This window comes from Dryobates pubescens, chromosome 4, assembly GCF_014839835.1.
Source record: "Dryobates pubescens isolate bDryPub1 chromosome 4, bDryPub1.pri, whole genome shotgun sequence".
NCBI lineage: Eukaryota > Metazoa > Chordata > Aves > Piciformes > Picidae > Dryobates > Dryobates pubescens.
In genome coordinates, this window is record NC_071615.1 from 24404027 (window position 1) to 24425252 (window position 21226).

Sequence of the window (21226 nt, forward strand, 5' to 3'; positions counted from 1 at the left end):
CTTGAGGTCCTGTGTTCCCAATACAGTGAAGCCCTATTCTTTGTCTTGTTTTCTGTTTCTTTCCCTGTGTTGGTTAGAAATTGAGCTCCTAGCAACATAACTTCTCGGCAGAAAGGCTCCAACAAGAGGAGCCAGCTTCAATGATGAAATAAGGTGTAAACCTCACAATTTACTACTCTCTTCAACTCCTGCAATACCTAGGGCTGCCACCAAGGAGATCACAGTTCTAGTAAGCTGTGAAGAAGAGGACACAGTCTCAAGCTGTACCAGGGGAATTTTAGGTTTGAGGTGAGGAGAAAGTTCTTCACAGAGAGAGTTGTTAGCTGTTGGAATGTGCTGCCCAGGGAGGTGGTGGAGTCACCATCCCTGGAGGTGTTCAAGAGGGGATTGGACGTGGCACTTGGTGCCATGGTTTAGTAGCCATGAGGTGTTGGGTGACAGTTGGACTTGATGATCTTTGAGGTCTCTTACAACCTTATTGATTCTATGATTCTATGAATTCACAGGGCCAAATATTCCCACTTCAAAGTAATGCCACACAAGGATTGGCAGTGGTCATGCTTGTTTTCTGCCTGGCTTGGTTCATGGTCACCCAGAAAATCAGGACAGCCCATTTTCCTTCTCAGTCATGATCAAGCCCTCAGAAAAGGAGGGAAAGGGGGCATTTGGTCATGGTCACTTTGACAAGAAAGATTTGAACACTTTGAAACTGGTGTCAGCCAGTCTACCTGTCTGAGGACAAGACCTTTTGGAGGAGTGGTAGGAGAAAGGTGGATCTACCAGCACTTTCCCAGGAGGCAGGCTGTGGGTATCACTGAGCAAAGGAATCAGCCATAACACCCTCCCTCACTTTCATGAACCACAACATTTGTAATTGCATGAGAACAGCAAATTGATGAACACGGAAGGAACCTGTCTGAAGCAAGACTGCAGTGAAAAGCAAGGGAGTTTTTAGCATTAGGTTTGATGTTTCCTGTTGGTTTTCAGAAAGGACACGGCCCTCAGCTGCAATCAGTGGGAAGGTGCAGTCTCAGAAGCGTGTATAATGCCTCTTCATTTCAAAGCCATGCACTATTAGATGAAGGTGATGAATGTTAGGCTGTGCTACACTGGAACAAAACCCACACTGTATGAAAAGCAAGTACAAAGAGCAGCAGCGTGGACTGCTGTCACTGACTCAACTGTCAAGTGAAGCAGGAATCTTCTATGCCTGGATCTCATACCTTTGCTATGGAGATGCAGAACAAGAGGACACAGTCTCAATCTGTGCCAGGGGAGGTTTAGGCTGGATGTTAGGAAGAAGTTCTTCATAGAAAGAGTGATTTGCCATTGGAATGTGCTGCCCAGGGAGGTGGTGGAGTCACCATCACTGGAGGTGTTTAGGAAGAGATTTGATGGGGTGCTTGGTGCCATTGTTTAGTTGATTAGATGGTATTGGATGATAGGTTGGACTCGATCTCAAAGGTCTCTTCCAACCTAGTTAATTCTATGCTATGCTATGCTATGCTATGCTATGCTATTCTAACTAAATAAAACGTTTTCTTGCCTAAAGCTTCCTTAAAAATAGGGCATGTACCCCCAAAATCATACATGAATGAAGGGCATCATAAGTAATTAGAGGTGCAGAGGGGAACTCAGAGAGTGAAGATGATCCGCAGCAGAAATACTCTTTAAAAGGACAAAACAAAACAATCAAAAATTCCCTCTTGTGTGATGGGTCAGTACCAATCTGAATAATCCCTCAGGATTTCAGACCTGAAAAACATGGCTGAAGAGAGACTCTCCAAAGGACAGCTCCTCTCAGCGAATGTCAGATATCAGCAAGTTAAACTTCAACACCTGAGCTAACCAGTGGCATGGTCACCTTCTCAAATTAGGCATCCCAAAATGCATGTCCAAAAATGGAAAGCAAACATTCTGCTAACCACAAGTTGGCAGAAAGAATTGTTAAAAATCCTGTCCCTACAGAGCTCGTGAATAAAGGAGAGAAACTCTTTGGAAAGAGAGGCAGAGCCTATGAAAGCCAAGGTGAATCACATTTCATATTTGTTGTCACCAGCCTGAAGTGTTAACCGCTCTTTTATTTTGTTACAATCAGCTACATGTAGAAAACAGGAACTTACTCATCTCTGAAGACTTTGTTTTGTTATTTTATTAAAGAACAAGAGCCATTTCAAGTAAGCACTTGCTGACGTTAGTTTTGTTTCTTGAGCAGTAGCAGGAAGCCCTATGGTACCGAAACCCAGCTTACAGCAACCTGGTACTTTTAGCAGTAATACATAAGAGGTATTTTATTTAGTTTGTAAAATCAGGTGCTTAAGATTTGGCAAAGTCACATTTGCAGCCTTAATCCATCCTCTTGTAACTACAAACTGGAACTGGCCTTTACACATGCATAGTTTATGGGAAAAGGAAGAAAGAATAGATAGGACACATTATTATTAAAAAAGTGAATTGATAAATTGTATTTCACAGTACATAAATAACAAGGTAAGAACCAGCTGCATCAGGCCAAATCAAAGGTCCAAATTCACAGTTTGGGTTGCAACAGTCTGATGAATGCACAAATATGTTGCACACTATTCATGACTCTTACCGACAGTAACTCACAGAAGCAGGACACTGTCCCATGTTCAAGGAATTCCTGTCAGCAAGAATGGGAGGATAAAAGAAGTTATGGTGATAGGAGCCCCTCTTTATGGAGAACAACAGATGTGAAGGTAGGTTCAAGGCACACAGGACTGACTCAGACATCAAAGAGGCAGAAACTTCATCAAATATGTAGGCTATTCTCAATGACAGGGACACCAAGCACTGAAGATGGAAGGATTCTAATGACAAGATGTGGTTAGCAGACCTCAAATCCATCCCATATGGAAGAAGACTGATTAAATGTATAATATTCTCCCTGTGTTCAAGTGATTATCCCTCCCATGTCCCCCCAGTGGCAACAGTCAGCATTTCTCTTGCCACTTCCAAATCCACCTCTGAGTTGTGTTTTGCTCAGTGCAGAAAGGAAATGATCTCAGAACCTGTATAATGTTTCTCATGGGATCCAGGCCCATGTTCTCTCATTTTCTGCCAGACAGCTGTCCACCTCAGTAGTTAGATGCGTGCTAGTGTTGTCATATTAAATGATTACAGAAGAGCAGAAATAGCATAGCATCATCAGTTCAGTAACTGAATGACAAGAGGTACTAAGAGTGATGAATCTTTCCTACCCAGACAAGAAATGATTGATTTGAATAATTGCCCAAGAATATTCACATGACACTTGAACACAGTCACTGTCATGATTACCAATGTCTCTCATCCTCACAGCAAGCCTAGAACTGGCAGGAGTGTCTCAGATAATTTATACAGCAATGAGATTTTCACACTTTCCCAGTTCTGGATAGTTGCTAATATTTCAAGAGACAGTCAGTTTAACATATAAGGGAGCCTTCATAAGCTTTTGGCACATCTATTGATGCCAGCTGTCACTGAATTTCTCCATTTTCCTCTCTTTTATTCATTGTCACTAGTAACTACCTATTTCTTCTTTACATTGTGGATTTATTCATGGTGCAAGTCTTTCTGTATTTAAGAGGAATATCTACTTGATATCCATATATGAATCACTCTACAGTTCTGAGGGAAAATTCCTTATTTCTCAAATCTCTCAATAGCTTGCCTGTACCATGTTGCTAAAGAAATGAATTGCTAAATAAATAAAGTGCTTGCTTATCTAATTGTCCTGCATTCCAAACTAAGCAGATCACTCCAAAACCAAGCAGAAGTTGTCACTCCATGATGAACAAGACAAGAGCTATGCTCTCTGTCGCTTTGCCATTGGGCTAATAGAGATTGCCAGATGCCACTCACTTCTGTGGTCAGTGGAGTCTGATGACTAGCAGCAGAAAGCAGGGGTCAGTGCCCTGGTTGTGGGACTGGTAAATCTTTTTGTTCTTTTAATACCACTGTGAAACTACTGGATAACTTAAACTGACATTCTAAAAAGGTGTTTTTCAATATTTCTCTCTAGAATAGTCATGTTTGCTTACTTGTTTAATGGCATGCGTTCATTTTACCTTGTTTTACCTATAACAAGAGAAAAAGGTCTTAAACCTCCTAGGCAACATCAGCAACTACCCAGTCCTTGGGCTCAAGGAGTAAAACACTGGGATCAGAGCTGTGCATTTAGAGCACCAAGTGCTTTCACTGCCTCATAGACATGAATCACTTCAGTGGCAGTGTTGCTCAGCAGCAGATACATTCATTTCTTTTTTTCCTGTTGCACATGTTCAACATCAGCATAGGTTCTGATCATGATACAGCTATTACTGATGGTCAGGTGCTCCAAAGAGGGGTCACTGTGTGTGTTTTCTAAATGAGAGACAGTTGAGGGAAATGTTGCTCTTCAAAAACAAAGTATCTCCTCCAAACAAATCGTAGAATGATACGGACATGGATCATCTCTTTAGTGAATTACATGAACTCCTAAGAGAGGTTTGATGCATGTAGCATTTCAAAAATCCCACCTTCAGCTCTCTCTGCTGCCTGCATTTTGAATATACCAGGCTGATGTGCAGAGTTATATGCTGCCTTTAGTCCCAGATGGTTTCACTGACATTTTTGGCTGAAAGAGTGTTCTTTGGCAGGATGATCATACAGCAGAACACCCTGCGGATGTTGCTTATTAGCTTTTACAAGACTTCAATCACTGATGTTCATCCAGGTTTACTGCCCGGTCAGCCCACAAGCTTTGCTGAGCTGTGACTACATCAGAGGCAGACTGCCACATCCTTTGGGCTTTGTGTCCCCCTGTCTTCACCTTATAAAATTTACAACGCTGGTATTTCTAAAAATCTGGTCAGATCACTCACAGCAAGATCCTGCCAACAGCTCGTGTAGATGCATCTGTCTGTCCTGGCGTAGAAAGGTTAACAGCACCAGTGCCCACCAAATGTTCCTTTGTGTTGCACACCCAAATGTAGTGAGAACTGAGGGAGAGTGGAGGCAGTAGGTAACAGACAAAAGGGCTGAGTAAACACCGCACAGAAACAGACAACAAAGAAATTGGGTGATCTTGTTGACTTCAGCTGAGTAAGGATTAGAGTGCTGCAGTCCAGCATGCTAATGTTCATGAGCAGGCATATCAGGAGCTCTGCTGGACTGGGATCAAGCCCTCTGATATTTTCTTACACAAAGAAGTTGCACACACAAAGAGACCTATAACCCAAGTGCAGAAGGTGAGGTAAGGAAGTATGAAGTGGAAACATTTCAGTGTTTGCTTGAGGTTAGAGATACAGCTATTGGAATGTAAAAAGCGGCTCAGCTGTTGTAGCTCCTAATTGGGTGCTCATCCTCTGCTTGTGTCTCTAAAAGACAATGTATTCCCTGAACAGTTATATCAGAAGTGATTCAGGCAATATGTGTGGTACCATGTTGAAACTTAAGCTTGAGCCAGGCTTCTAGGTGACCTTACAGCAACTGACAGTGTCTTATAGGTCCCATGTCATATCTAACAGCCTTGTGCAGATGTCTTGAGCAACATAAAGTGTCTCAAAATGGCACTAGGCACCTATGTCTGGGCATCTGAAACGACTGTCTCTGCCATTAGCATATTTACGCTGCCTTCACTAGGCATCTCCTGTAAAACCTTGGATTAAGGAAAAGACTTCTCTACCCCTTACAGGCAGTAGAGTCAAACAGATACAGGTCTACGAACTTGTTACTCTGGGAATAACGAATAAACTATTTTGCATGAAGTGTTTATCAGATTTTTCTCTTTCCCCATTGCAGGTTATTCTGAAGCAGACGACAATAAATCACTGCAATCCCATGAATATTTCATAGAAACACATTTCAGCTTATGACTTGTGGTTTTGTTTTTTTCCTTGAATGATCATGTCTGTGTCTTTGGGCATTTGTCTGTGGTACGTGACTCGTCACTTAATTCAAATTACTGCAATGTCTGGGGTTTGGACTAGTTCATTAAACACTTCATAACAAGGAAGAAAAGTAGCACTGTAGATGAATATGCAAGCAGCTATTTGTAAGTTTTAGTCCAGATTTCTTCTCACAAATGCTTTGGGATAATTAACAGAGATCTCTAAACACTATCTAAAATAGTGATTTTTTTTTTAAATTCAAAAAATTGTTAATGAAAATGATGATTATGATGATGATTGCTGTAGATATTAAGATGTGGGGCCAGCATTCTGGAGCATTTCTAAGATAACTCACAAACCTAATGAGAAACGGAGTAGATGGGATCTCTTGCAATGGATTTCATTAGTATAATAGCTATTGAAAAAAAACCTCTGGGAAATGAATCTCAGAAGCCTGATCTTTGTCTTATCAGTCCATGGGAGCTCAACACTACAATTCGTAGAGACTATAATAAAATTAAATGTAGAATAACAATGAGCACTTCTGAAAACCCTCAGTTCTTGTGAATATCTCTCATAACAGCAGTTAATTCATTGGATCATTAGCTACAAAATCAGCAAAACAGGAGAAGAGGCTGGAGGAAGGACTACTAAGTTATTAAATTTTATTTCCCAAAAATGTCTGTCAGCTTTTTAGGGGCAAACATTTGAACAGTTAAAGTTTTACATTAATTTCCTGCATGCATGTCAAGCAATCCTGCTCCTCTGAGAGCATTTCATTATGGATACAAACACCGGCCAATCTGAAAGATGCTACCAAACCATGAATTGTCTTTCTCATTGACTGGGGAGGTGGTGGAGTCGCTAGCATTGGAGGTTTTCAGGAGAAGACTTGATGGGGTGCTTGGTGCTGTGGGTTAGTTGTTTAGGTGATGTTGGATTGGCTGATGGGTTGGACGCGATGATCTTGAAGTTCTCTTCCAACCTGGTTTATTCTATGTATATGTATTCTATTCTATGTATAAAAGCACTGTGTGAGTGTGGAAAAGGGAAGCTCCCAGGCAAAGTCAAAAGACCCACCGACTTTGAGAGAAGCTTGGTCAAGCAAATGTGCCGTAATCATGTGTGTCCTTGTTCTCAGCCCATTCAAACTCTTGTATCAAACTTAAAATGTTCGCAGTGATTTATTCAAGTAGTAATATTTTTGGGGTTGCTCCAGTAAAGTTTGACCTTACCAAACCCCAGCATGTGAATGTGACCTGCTGCTGCTGTAACAGTTTCTCTGGTGGGAAGGAAAATTCCACTGGTAAAGATGCTTGCCATCTGTGAGGCTTTTCTGGCAGATTTGAGGCCATGTATTCATAAAAAGGATGCTCGCCCGTTGCTTTACCACATATGTTCTGAGCAGAAGAAATCAAGAGGACAGTGAGTGTGGGCAGCACCACGGAGGCTCATGGGCAGAGGAAAGCTGAGGAGGGTCAGGGAGGGACCCTGAGTGACAGAGGAAGGCAGTGGGAGGGCAACAGAAAAGTGAAGCGGAGGCTGAAGGAGATTTGGGAGGAGATGAGGAGCAGGGGATGAGCCACGCAGACAACCGGGAGCAGCAGAGGGATTAAGGAAACTGAGTGGGGATGCAAGGACTGGACAGCCTGGGGAGAAAGCTGCGAGGAAAACCACTGAACTGAGGTGGGAGCAGAAGTGATGGGGAGCGGCCAGAGGGTCTGTACTAAGAAGCCCGGCAGGCAGCACCCCGTCAGGAAGCGTGTCACCCAGGCACCCGCAAACTACAGCCCCCAGAACGCCTTTCGCGGTGCCCGGCACCGAACATGCGCAGCGCCCGCCGCGCTCCCGAGCACGGTGGGTCAGGGGCCGCCCGGTCTCCCCTCATCGCCGCTGGCACCGGGAGCGTCGGGAGCTGCTGCTGCCGTGCCCCCGGGCGGACAGCGCCCGCCTGTCAGGAGGTGACGGTGCCGCCCGTCGAGGGCGGCGAGGCCTTGAGGAGGCGTAGGGGCGGTGGGGCCGAGCCGAGCCGAGCCGAGGGGGAGGTGGCTGTCGTTGGCGGCAGGTGAGGAGGGGAGGGGTGGCTGTGGAGCCGGGGCGCCCGGGCCGGACACCCGGAGGGGATGCGTCGTGAGGCCCGGTAGCTGCCGCCTCTTCCCTAAAGGGAAAGTGGGAGAAGGGGTAGGTGGGGGAACCGGCGCGATGTTTGTCGTGGTCGGCGGCGACGGGAGTGTGGAATGACGGACGGAAAACCGCAGGACTGGGGATCTCACGGCTTGGACACGGAAATCTTTCTGCTCCAAAGCCGGGGAGCAAAAGCGTTCCGGGACGGTGTGGGGGGGGGGAGCAGCTGCCCGCACGGCAGAAGCGCGGTCCAATTAAAGCTCTGATAACCTCCCTAGAGGTCAAAGATGCTGCAGGTTTAAACCCCCAGAAAAAGTAAAGATGTAGTTATGTTCTGACAATTTTCCTCGTCGGCTATGTGTCTTGGGCGCCCCCTTACACACCTGTCTTCAGCTGTGAAAGCTTGGTAGTCCTCGTGTGTTTGGCCCTGGTGGGTACGGATGCTGAATTTATCACATCCTGCCTCTTTTAATTAATTGTGTGCTGACTAAGCACGGTGGGAAAGCGTCTCTTACATATGCCAGTTTCGGTGCATTGCACACGCAGGTTCTACGGTCATTCTTACCTGTCTGCTTCTGTCCTCCTACTTCTTTCCAGCCCCTCTCAACAAACCTAATGTTTAAATGTGTATTGAGATAATGGCTGTTGCTTTGGAAATAAAAAATGAAGGGGCATACTGTTCTCTGCTGATGAGAATAGTGACTGTATCTGAACTGAGAAAGGCAAAGAACATATTGGTGCTCTCACATCAGTACCATAGTTGGATAACTATTGACAAATGCTTTTAAATGGTGAGTGCTGATTCAGGAGACTCAGTTGACTCTGGTAATAAAACAGTAACATCTCATTTTAATAGCTTTCTTGAAACACTTCAACCCATAGATTGGCTTGTTAGATCAAGCTTTGACTTAGCTAACAACCAGAAGAGCACTTATTATCTGGGACAACCTTATCCCCTAAACAAACCTGATGTCTGTACGCTAAACACATTGACCGTAAGACAGGGTATTTATTTTGCAATGTCATTTCAGACACACAGTAAATACCAGCTGCATGAACTGGATACATGAAACCTGCTTTGTAGTCTGCTTTTGTGCAAGAGTGCATTTTGAATAGTTTATTATTGCAAGGTGGCAGTTTTACCTGGAGTCTCACTTTTGTGTTTTAATTAGTTGTCACCAAGATGAGTTCAGCCTCTGACACTTGTGAAGCGTGCCATGAATGTGATCTCTAGGTACCTGGTTAATGTTTTGGGACAAATTACCTGGAGCCCATTCTCTGGTAAGCAGTGTACAAAACTGATTGACTATATGGAAATTTCTGAGTTGCATCTCACTGTGAACTTACTGAGATTTGCTTCAATCATCTGAAAATTTGGTATTGTTATCCCCCTTATTCTCATCCCCCTTATTTTCATCCCTTTTGCTTAAAGATTGTTGCTTTAAAGTCTTCAGTAAGTTCAGTTGGTTTAAACCAGTCCCTGTGACAGCAGCCCGCATTCTGTTACTGTTCCCCAGAGTTCTTAACAAATTTATGTCTGTCCTGTGCTCTGACATAGAAAAGTCCTTAGGAGTCATTTTAAAATGTAGCAGTTTAGGGATCCTCCACTAATAAAACTATCATTTTATCCTAATAAATAGAGCCAGAGATGACTTCTCAGCAGAATATCCTTTCTACTTAAAATTGCTTTTCCATATGGAACATATCTAGGCTGTGAAGGAGCAGATTTTTCTAGGAAGTAGTAGGAGGCAGAAAAAGATTATGAAAAAGAAGTTGGCACAAAGGAGAGCATTTAAACCATAAAGTTAGAACCAGATGAGAGCTTCTCAGCTGGACAGACAAAATTTTGCCTTCTCACATTGTGGGACAATAATTTCTTCAGTGGTCATCTAAATGGTCACAGAATTCAGTTTTGTAGTTCAGGTGAAGAGGCAGAACAGGCCCATGAAACTCAGAGAGGAGTGGACTAGGAAGGGTAGGCAGTTTTGGGGAAAATGGGTGACACCTCCCCTGTGTTGCCGGCTACCTTCCTGAGGAACCCAGCGTCTGTTCCTAAGGGTCTTACCACAGTTGGCACAGAGGGCTCGTATTGACAGTAATTCTGCTGTGTTGGATGAATGCTTGGTATGAAACTCTCCTTCCTTCATCTTCTGTGGTAGGATGCATTCCCTCCTCCTCTGTCAGCATAGTGCCTGTTCTGACATTGTTCTGCCTTCTTCCCCCTGCAACTATCTCTCTTTGGTCAGGAAGTGAGCTGATAGGTGTGAGGTCCAGGAAGAAGTATGTTTCTTTGCCCTCCAAGCACACAGACTCTGCCTGGTGGCATTGGCATTGGAAAAGCAGCTGCTCACGTTGGATCATGCTAGGCAGCCCTCAGCTCTGCCTGTGTTTGGGGCAAGCTGTGAGAGGGCATTGAACTCAGTGTGGTGGAATTTAAACTGTTGGGTTTTCAAAGCCAGTGACTGGATGCAGTCTGTGTCTGACCTTCAGTTTTCATTAGCTGCACAGGTCACCTGTGCAAGGGTCAGGTTCTCCTCTGTGATGTCATTAGGTGTTTTAAAAAATAGCTTCATCAGTCCTCTTTAAAAGAGCTGATCTGCTCTGATAACAGTGCCTGCTGGTTCTTTTTAAGGAACCTGTCACTTTTCCTTCTGTCATACAAGCAGTTCTGCATTTGGAATACAGTTTCAAGGAGGACTACAAAATAACCACCAGTCTTGAGTAAAGATTTATGTATTTGGCATAGCAACCACTGAACACTTCAACTGCTTTGGACAGTATTGGTTATGAAGAAGACAGGGTCAAGCTAAATGCAGAATTGAAGGTAACATCTTCATATACCTGTGTGTTGAGGCAGTGTTGATGATAATAAGGTCTTTGTGACAACAGACCAAAGATCTCTTTTGCTTTCAGTGCCATTTAGAAGTTCATTAGCTTTTAAAAGGATCTGACTACACTGTGTTCACACTACATTGTGCCTGTATCTGTATAACCTATATGGTGGTGGGAAGAAACCAGGTGAAATAGTGCGAAACAATTTCAGTCTCTTTCAAGGGTCTGAGAAGTAGTTGTGTGCTTGTGCACACTGGCAGTATCCTGGGGAAACTGACACTGTGTGACATACAAGTCATTCATTCTATAATGGTGTATGCAGGAGCAATGTTCTAATTTACTAATTTCTTTGATGTTTTATGAACAGATGGCATTTTTAGTAAGGTCTCTTAATTCTGTGAGAAATTGATAATGGCTAATGCTGGGGAGTCAGAAGAGAAGCAGTCAAAATGAGGCTCCCGTCTCCTCTGCTCTCAAATGAGAGGCAACCCTCTACAGCCTCATTTGTAAGCTACTATCATTTTAGAAATCCTTGAAATCAAGAATATTCACTGATGTCCTCAGCGTAAATTAGGAAGTTGTTGATTGCTCTTGATTAATTGAACTGTACTTCATGCACCAGTCATTCACTATATTACAGGGGAAAAAAGCCCTGGGGAGATCATGGCTTGTTGTAGGACCCAGTGCACTGTCAATCTTCATAGGAAAGCCCGTTACTCTTTGATTCCTTCTCACTTTCTTTTGGTTTCCTTTCCTCCCTTTGTTTCTGTCCCTTTCACCAGGCTTTTGACTTGGGTTTATTTATGTACTTTAAGCACCTGCCTAAGTGTTTGCAGCATAAAATGTAAGTACCTATTTGCACAGTGACATCAAAGGATCTCACTTCAAAATTACAACTTTTCCTTTGAACAAGAAGGAAAAAAAATGGTTCTTGGTTGCTGTGGTGATAAGCACTATATAAACACTTGTAAATAAATAAACAGCTTTGATTTGCAGTATTCTTGCTCTTTCTAATGAAATATAATTATCAAAATGGGAGGAGGTGACATTTTACCAATTTTATTAAATATATATTCATATGCCTTCTGTTTTAGAGCATTTCTGCTGAGAACAGCTAAATAGCAAGTTGTTTACTTTTCTTTCTGTAGAAAGTGGATGTTTTGAAAAATCATAGTCTAGTGTTTGTAGAAAAAAAACCTTTAGATGCCAAATGCACTCAACTAAAAAGTGTCCATCTGAAATTTAATCAGAACACGCATTTCCTGCTAAATGCCTATTTTTCTTACCTCTAGGATGTAATACTGTGCTATCACAACGTTTAAGTTCAAGTCAAAAGTACCTGCCAATGTAATTATGTTCCTGTGCAGTATTTGAAAACCCACTGGTGCACAAGAGCAAAACTGGAAAATGTTGCTTACGTTTATTAATGTTAAAATGACAAAGGCAGAGTGAAAAGCCATATATTCCTTGTTGAAGTTTGAGGAGCGGAGAATTGGCTGTTTTGTAAGCATTTTTTCCTCTGGTCCTTGATGTAAAAGTAGCTTCCTCTCTGTGCTAAAGGTGATAATTGCAAAATGGATTGGATGGAGACAAACTGCTTCTCCAGAAGTGAGTAACCATCAGTCATTGCTAAAAGAGCCCTTTTCATTAGTAATCTCTAGGGCCCTCTCCACTCACTTGCAGTTTTCTGAAGCACAATTGCAGCCCAATGCCCTACTACTGCACTGGGAGTATCTTCCCTCGCAGGTCTTTCTCACTCAGCATTAGGTGCACATTGTTTAACAGCAGAGGAGAGTTTATAATGAAAGAACCTTTCATTAGGGGAAGGAAAAGAGGCATTTGTAGTATGCAGAAATACTCATTTGTTAAGAGGTCAGTCTCATTTCATGGTGGAAACTGATTTTTACACAGTGGCTGAAGAGAGATTTCTTCAGTCCCAAGCTGTGGGGTGCATCCTACGTGCTGGCAGTGTAGATCTGCTTTCTACCACAGACAGTTTTGTATTCAAAAAAGCTCTCAAATTTCCAAAGAACTTCAAAGCACGATCCCATCATGTTAAATATTTGGTAGAATAACACCATGTGATTCACTGTCTTTGTTCCCTCTGTGCTTTCAGACCCATATCTATTTGCTTTACCAATTTAAAATATAGTTGACCTTTTACTTCAGCACTTGTAACTGAAAGCACAAAGATACACGTTGGGTTTTTTTCCAGTCACACACGATTTTCACAGGGCAAAACAAGTACATCTGCACGTAGGTACTGAGAGAATTTTCTCAATGGGAAAGCACCATTATTGCTGGCACATGCTGCTTTTTTGTCACAGAATCATAGATTCGTTTTGGTTGAAAAGATCTGTAAGATCATCAAGTCCAGCCATTATCTAGCTCTACTAAGTCTGGTGCTAAACCGTCTTTATTTAGCAGCTTTCCTTAGAGTAGGAGGCTGAAATGCACGTTGATATTAATGAAAGGACAAGCTGGTGAGGACAAGAAGTGGAGCTGTTATGTGTCTCCTTTTCCAGCATGGATAGGACAAAGGAAATGCACGTTGATATTAATGAAAGGACAAGCTGGTGAGGACAAGAAGTGGAGCTGTTACGTGTCTCCTTTTGGATAGCACAAAGGGTGAGACAATGCATATACCAGTTTGGTCTCTTTTCTTCTTCAAAGTTCTGCTGTTCCATGGTGTATTTTTCTGGTTTTGTTTGTTTTTAATTTTGTTCCCTTTTTTTTTTTTAATGAATGGATATGATCCAGGACCATCTGGTGGAATTTGCTGTTGTCAGGTCTGGCTTTTCTGATGTATTGCCTGTCAAGTTATATTGTGTGTTCAGATGAGATTCTCGAATGATGTGCTGAGAAACAGTGACAGCCCTGAGATGGGAACTTGGAAGCTTGAGGAAAAGGAGAAAAGCAGAATTGTCTTTAAAAATGTAACCTTGATTGCTTTTGATTAGTGGGATTTAATATCTGGTACCTGTGGTGGACTTGTCTAGCAGAGAAAGCTGAATGAGTGGAGTTTAAACTGAGTACATCTAAGTGCACCTAAGGTACTGTAATTTAACGCAGAATGTTTGTAGTCCACTCCAGTTTTGTCATGAATTTTCCTTTTTTCTCTTTGACACAATCTTTCTCTGTCCTCAACTCTCCATCTGTAGACACTCTTATTTACATTGCATCTTTCCTTTCTCCTTTACTCCTCAGTCCTTCCCTTAGTTCCTTCTTAGGAAGGAGATCTCAAAACGTTTCTGGTTGTTGTAGGAAACCACCAGGTATCCCTATAATCATGGTATCACAGCATACTAATCCTAATACCCTAATAATTCTGTAGTAAATTGGACTAATATTTTTGGCAAATTAGTATTAACCTTTTCAGACAGATCACATGTATGAAAGCAGTAAGCAATTCTGACATAATTACAGTAATTCTTTTCTTGCTAGTTTAATATTCTTAGAATCACAGAATCGCCTGGCTGGAGAAGACCTTAAGATACTCAATTAATTAAAGCCATTTTTTAAGTAGAGGCCCACAGTGCAATTGCATTTCCTTACTCATTGCAAAGAAAATGCTCCACTTTGTAAACCAGAACCCAAACAAGCTACAAACAGTTTTGTTTTGTTCATCATTTCTTCTGACACAATTTGAAGCCCAGAGTACCAATTAGGCTGGTGACAAGAAACATTTCACAACTGGTTACCATTCTTCTTTTTCCTAAGTGGCCAGATCAGTAAAGAAGTGATTTGTCTTTGAACTTTAAAGGTTCTTAATTTTTGTAGTACTGGTGGAAGGCATAGTACAGATATTTATGAATGGGCTGGAAGAAATCCTTTTTGTAAAGCAAGATGAGACTGCACTATAAAGGCATGTATCACAGTATCACAGTATAACTAAGGTTGGAAGAGATCTCGAGGATCATCGAGTCCAACCTGTCTCCACAGACCTCATGACTAGACCATGGCACCAAGTGCCATGTCCAATCTCCTCTTGAACACCTCCAGGAACGGTGACTCCACCACCTCCCTGGGCAGCCCATTCCAATGACGAACAACTCGCTCAGTAAAGAACTTTCTCCTCACCTCGAGTCTAAACCTCCCCTGGCGCAGCTTGAGACTGTGTCCCCTTGTTCTGGTGCTGGTTGCCTGGGAGAAGAGACCAACCCCCTCCTGGCCACAACCACCCTTCAGGTAGTTGTAGACAGCAATAAGGTCTCCCCTGAGCCTCCTCTTCTCCAGGCTAAACAATCCCTCAGCCTCTCCTCACAGGGCTTGTGCTCAAGGCCTCTCACCAGCCTTGTTGCCCTTCTCTGGACATGCTCAAGTGTCTCAATGTCCTTCTTAAACTGAGGGGCCCAGAACTGGACACAGTACTCAAGGTGTGGCCTAACCAGTGCTGAGTACAGGGGCACAATGACCTCCCTGCTCCTGCTGGCCAGACTATTCCTAATGCAGGCCAGGTGCAGGTGTGGTTCCCAAAACAGATTCTCCCCCTTCTTCCACTCAGAGATGTGATAGTTAAACCAGGCCTCCTGCTTGTTAGAGCCTGCCTACAAGACTTCCTTCTGTGAAGGCTTGAAGCTGAAGATGGCAGTTTCCAATCTTGGGGGACTCTTGCAATTTAAGAAGCTGGAAAGCATTTACTTGCCTCTACTTGTTCCTGCATTTCCTCAGTGTTGTTTCCTAGTCAGGGAAATGCAAGGGTCCTTCCATAGCTCTAGAGACACCGTGCTGAACTGACCAGGCCAGTAAAGCCTGATTATAGGGAAAAGTAACCATTGTTTTGTACTCAGCTTTGCTGAAGTTTCTTACTTTGTGTATATCAGATAAGGAGACTTGGAAATCATCTGTCTCCTGTGCTGTTATAGGGGAGGGACTGTGGTGTGCAAGGGTCAGAGTGAGGGTACAGCAAGCTGTTTTGGTGGTGGTGGGTTGTTTTGGATGGAGAACTATTCTCAAACTGACCATGCATCAGCTCAGCTATTGTCAGAGGTAGATTTTGGAGGAAACATGAATGTGGCCATATTCTTTGCCTGTAGCATGATTGATACCACTGCAGGGAGGCAAGACTGCTCTTCAGTCTTTAAAATACATTAAATTAACTCTGGGTGAGCTTGCTGGGAAAAGTGTAATGAAGCAGGCAAGAAACAGGATGTGTGTGCTCTGGCACATGCAGCAGGCTTAATACTCCAGGCATCATTCCTGTAGGCATGTAGATGGGGAGCAGCTGGGTCATGGAGCATATTATGCTCTTCTTTAAACGTATCAAAGTCCACAGTTGCAGTCCTGATAATCACTTGTCCAGGCCTAAAAGATAAAGTCAGTTTGGAAGGCGGGCAATTCCATTGGGAGAAGCTTGTGAGAGGAGGTGGGTGCAGTGGAGCATAATGCTAGCTGGTGTAGGGCATGAACTAGCCAGCATCCTCTTGGGGGTTACCTTAGTCTGTTGCAGCCAAAATTTCAGCCTTTGATAGTGGAGATTAATGAAGATCTTGACATATCTGTTCTGTTGTTTTGGGTAGAGGTGGCTGCTGAATGGATCTGCAATGTGACTGACGTTGTGTGGTGCTTCATCTTTATTTCATGTAGCGCGGAGGTGGGAGGGTGGAGATTACTTGAAGTGCCTGGCTAGAGACGGAACACAATTTATCAGCATTCATTTTTCTGGAGGGATACTCAGCCCATACATAATTTAGAAACATGTTAAAAAATAGGGAGCTGTTGTCATTTAAAATTAGTGAGCATTCATGTCCGTTGGATTAAAATCTTGTTTCTGTGATACAAATGCACTACTATGCATTTAGTATTTACAGTGTGGGTATAGGATAAGTGATATAAGTGGGTATAGGATAGTTCCAATATGAACCAAGAAAGTGTATTTAGCTAGTACTGATAAAACATGTTCAGGCCAAAATACCTGGAACTGCACATGGATTTATCCTGGTCAGTTCTTCTGAGATCACATTTGATACAGGTGTTCTATACCCTAAGAAGGCCAAGTATCCCATCCTGGCATGCAGCGTCCCTGCCCATGGCAGGGGGGTTGGAACTAGATGATCCTTGTGGTCCCTTCCAACCCTGACTGATTCTAAGAATAGTGTGGCCAGCAGGAGCAGGGAAGTCATTCTGCCCCTATACTCAGCACTGGTTAGGCCACACCTTGAGTCCTGTGTCCAGTTCTGGGCCCCTCAGTTTAAGAGGGACATTGAGACTCTTGAATGTGTCCAGAGAAAGGGAAGGAGGCTGGGGAGAGGCCTCAAGCACAAGCCCTATGAGGAGAGGCTGAGGGAGCTGGGGTTGTTTAGCCTGCAGAAGAGGAGGCTCAGGGGAGACCTTATTGCTGTCTACAACTACCTGAAGGGAGGTTGTAGCCAGGTGGGGGTTGGTCTCTTGTCCCAGGCAACCAGCACCAGAACAAGAGGACACAGTCTCAAGCTGCACCAGGGGAAGTTTAGGCTTGAGGTGAGGAGAAAGTTCTTCACTGAGAGAGTTGTTAGGCATTGGAATGAGCTGCCCAGGGAGGTGGTGGAGTCACCATCCCTGGAGGTGTTCAAGAGGGGTTTGGATGTGGCACTTGGTGCCATGATTTAGTCATGAGGTCTGTGGTGAGAGGTTGGATTTGATGATCTTTGAGGTCTCTTCCAACCTTGGTGATTCTGTGTGATCCATATGTGATCTGCAAATGGATTTTTTTGTTTGTTTCTATTGCAGTGAGTATCCTTTCCCCCACTTTTTTTTCTTGTCCCTGGTTATTTTGTGTAACCTTAAGTCACTTAGCAAGATGGCTGTTTTCTTGTCAGTCCTCAGCCTCTGACTTGGGTACTTTCAGAGAATTCCTATGTTAGTACGCATGCAGATTTAAGTCTTCCTTGTTACAAGAGGAGCTTTTTGTGGCTGTAACTTTGATTGGTTTTTCAGGGAAGAAGGATTAGCTACCTCAGCAGACTTCCTGTCAGCCTCCAGGGCGGATAATAATGATATTGTTCTGCCATGGAGAGGGTAGAGTTGGATGCATCAAGGCAGGAGGATTCTGCCTGGGATGGTGTATGTCCTCCATCTCTGATCTCTCCAGACTTGGAATGGGTCTCACTGCCTGTAGCTGATATTTAGGTATGTTTTGGTCTTGCCTTTTCTTCAAGGTCACAAGAGCCTTCCTCTTTGAGGATGATGGCCGTGACAACACATGTGTTTTGTCATGCCTTATGCTGGGAATTCTTTTCAAGTAAAGAAGGTCCAAGACCTACTCTAACCCTCCCTGTATTTGGATAATGCTGCAGGGCTTTTCTAATGGCTTCTGTGGAGAATGCCTGTATCAACAGTGATGCTAGCAGAAGTCTAGAGGTGATAAGCACATCATCATGTAGAATGCTGCCTGCAGTGTCCTTGATGTATTGAAGTGCTGTGTGAAGTAGCTGAAAGACCACTCTGCTTGGCTTTGCAAATATATGCACATGGATCCAGAGCTGTAACTAATGAACAGGCAAAGATGTTTTAAAGTGGAGCTGTTTTAAACAGCAGTTGGTTTATTGGGTTGATGATGCTCTTCTCTCAGTGACAGTCAGGTTGTAACACTTCAGTTGTTTGAAAAGATTCCCATTGCCAAATACTTGACTCAGCGTTTGCCTCAACACAGGTAGCAGATCTTGCCAGTGGGAAGGAAGGGAACAGAAATGAGCTGCTGCAGCACTTGGGTAAGGAATCTCTCAGCACTGGAGGGCCACCAGTGAATAGCAGCTATGTCAGTAGATGTCCTGGTTTAAACTAGAACAGAACTAAATCTATTCAGTGATTTTACTTTTCAGCTCAGTCTCTTTGAAGTAACTAGTTTTTTGAAGTTAACAGGCAACAGTGTCTGCTTCTAGAAATTATAATGCTTGATGTTTATAGTTGCTACCAAGGCTCAGTATGCAGAAAGGCTCAGTATGCAGAAAGGCTCTTGCTTATACTTGCTCCTATGGCAGCCCAGGACACTGCTAAGTCTTGTCCCCCACATTGGGGTGCTGTAAAGAAAGAGATTGCACCTGCAGGAAGGAGCAGACAGGACAGGTGACCCTGAACTGCTGACCAATTAGGTATTCCATTGCTTATGCATCATATGCAGTATAAAGCAGAGTGATCACAAGTGTTAAGCCCACAGAGCAGAATAGAATAGAATAGAATAGAATAGAATAGAATAGAATAGAATAGAATAGAATAGAATAGAATAGAATAGACCAGACCAGACCAGACCAGGTTGGAAGAGACCTTCAAGATCATCGTGTCCAGCCTATCACCAAGCCACCTAATCAACTAAACCATAGCTTCAGTGGCTGACCTCCGAGAAGGATTCTGTCCATTCTGCCTTTGATTTCAGTTTGTGTGTTCTGGAATCCAGCTCCTGGATCCAGCATCCATCTGCTGCTGAGTCTAGTCTAGGACTTTCCCTGTGCCTGGCCACAGCATGAGTGGTGATGGTGACATAGGTGGGGTGAGGAGGTTGAGTTCAAATTTGACTTTGTATATATTTATTTTTCTTGTCATTGTTTAATTAAAGCTGTTTAGTTTTCTGATCCATAAGTCTCACTCCCTTACTCCCTTTCTTTTCCCCTTTGAGAAAGGAAAGGGGTTAATAGAGAGCATCTGTTATTTGTCTAGTGCCCAGCCCTAATCCTTGACAGAAGGTTTGCAGATGGTCCCTTCCCAATACTTTCTGCTTTTTCTCCAAAACTTCCACCTTCTTGCATGTATTAAATGTCCTATCAGCTATTTATAGGAGTGTTGTAACCACCACACAGGTGGGGTGAGGAGAGCGGTGGTCTGAAAAGGATACATTGATTTATTGGTGGGATTTATGGGGCAAAAATTAACCACCATAAATATAACAGCAAGTCTTACACACACAAAAAATCAATCCTCAAATCGGGTTTGAACCTTTTTCCCCTGCTACTGTGCCCTTGATGAATATGCCTAGATTCAATAGTCCTTCCATGAATTTTCAAGCTGCCAGAGGCATGAAGAAATTCTTACTAGCTACTGAACTGTAAATTGTTGCACATGACACCTGGAGGAGTTGTAATGTACAAGTAACTCAGGGTATTCATCCCTTTCCCTGTTGCATGCAGTGTTTCACATTGAAGCTGAGAGACATGATTCATATTGCTTTCTTCTCTTCCACCTGCCAGTAGCAGCGGTAGCCCTCAGAGCAACATTTGAAACAGTAAATGCCTGGCCCACAGCCATGTGCAACTTCTGCTCTGCTGGGCCCTCTGATGATTCTGTAATTAAATGAGAGACAAGGTAAGGACTATTCTCTTCCATAGACTAGAGTATTTAAGTACTAACCAAAAAAACAAGACAAAGGAAATACTTCAATTGTCCAGCAGGCATAGTTTGAGTCCTATGGCTGATACTGTCAGGCAGCACTATTTATTGGGTTTGGGTATTTTTACCTCCAGTATAGCTTATTTTAGTTCATTTGTGGTATTTTATGCTCTATTTTAAGTTGTCATGTGAATATTGCCCCTTTGGGATGTGCTGCCAACCAAGAACACAGATGTTAGGTGCTCCCTTAGCACCGGCCTAAGTGGTTACACTAGCTGGGGCGGTCTCCAGTAACACTGTGTCCTGTCAGGTAGTAGTATTTCAGTGCCCATGGAAATGAATGCAGTCCAAGAGGATTTGATTGTTGGTGAGTTTTTCACAGGAAGCTGCATCCATATTTGTGTCTGCTGCTGTGGTGTACCCTACCCAGATCCCTTTGACCCTTTATCTCTGAATCTCTAATGGGAGATGCATTTCTTCTGGTGATGTTGTGGTGATATAAGGGCCATCTGAGACAGGGCTGGATGTTAGGAAGAAGTTCTTCATAGAAACAGTGATTGACCATTGGAATGTGCTGCCCAGGGAGGTGGTGGAGTCGCCATCACTGGAAGTGTTTAGGAAGAGACTGGATGGGGCACTTGGTGGATAGTGTTGGGTGATAGGTTGGACTTGATGATCTCAAAGGTCTTTTCCAACTTGGTTAATTCTGTTCTATTCTATCTTACTGCCACCTGGGCACTAACAAATAGTGGTCTGTGAGAAGCACCATGGTGAGGCCATGGGTCTCGTGGGCAATGTTTTACCCTTGGATTCTCAGTCAGCCTAGATGAAAATCATTTACTTACCAAGCTGCTCTTCTGAGCATGAATTATCTCTGCTTCCTTTACAGACACTGGTGCTAATTACATTTGCAGGTACATGGTTGGCATAGTGTTAGGAGAGGGAATTGGTTTAATCTGTGTCACCCTGTTAAGGTGTCATTACTGATGACAAAGTGGAAACTTGAAAGAGCACAAGTGACACCTAGCTTGAGTCAGAACAGCTACTGGAGCCATCTCCTGCCTTGGTAACTAGCAGGTGACTCCCATGCTATTTATCTG

General features: G+C 43.3%; 1 protein-coding gene across 1 annotated transcript in view; it reads left to right on the plus strand.

The window, feature by feature from the left end:
• The first annotated feature begins 7781 nt into the window (after positions 1-7781).
• POMGNT2 (protein O-linked mannose N-acetylglucosaminyltransferase 2 (beta 1,4-)) overlaps positions 7782-21226 on the plus strand; it is a 30996-nt gene continuing 17551 nt past the window's right edge. The window contains exon 1 of the mRNA XM_054160956.1: positions 7782-7938. The gene's annotated coding sequence lies outside the window, so the exon portion shown is untranslated. The remainder of the gene's footprint in view (positions 7939-21226) is intronic.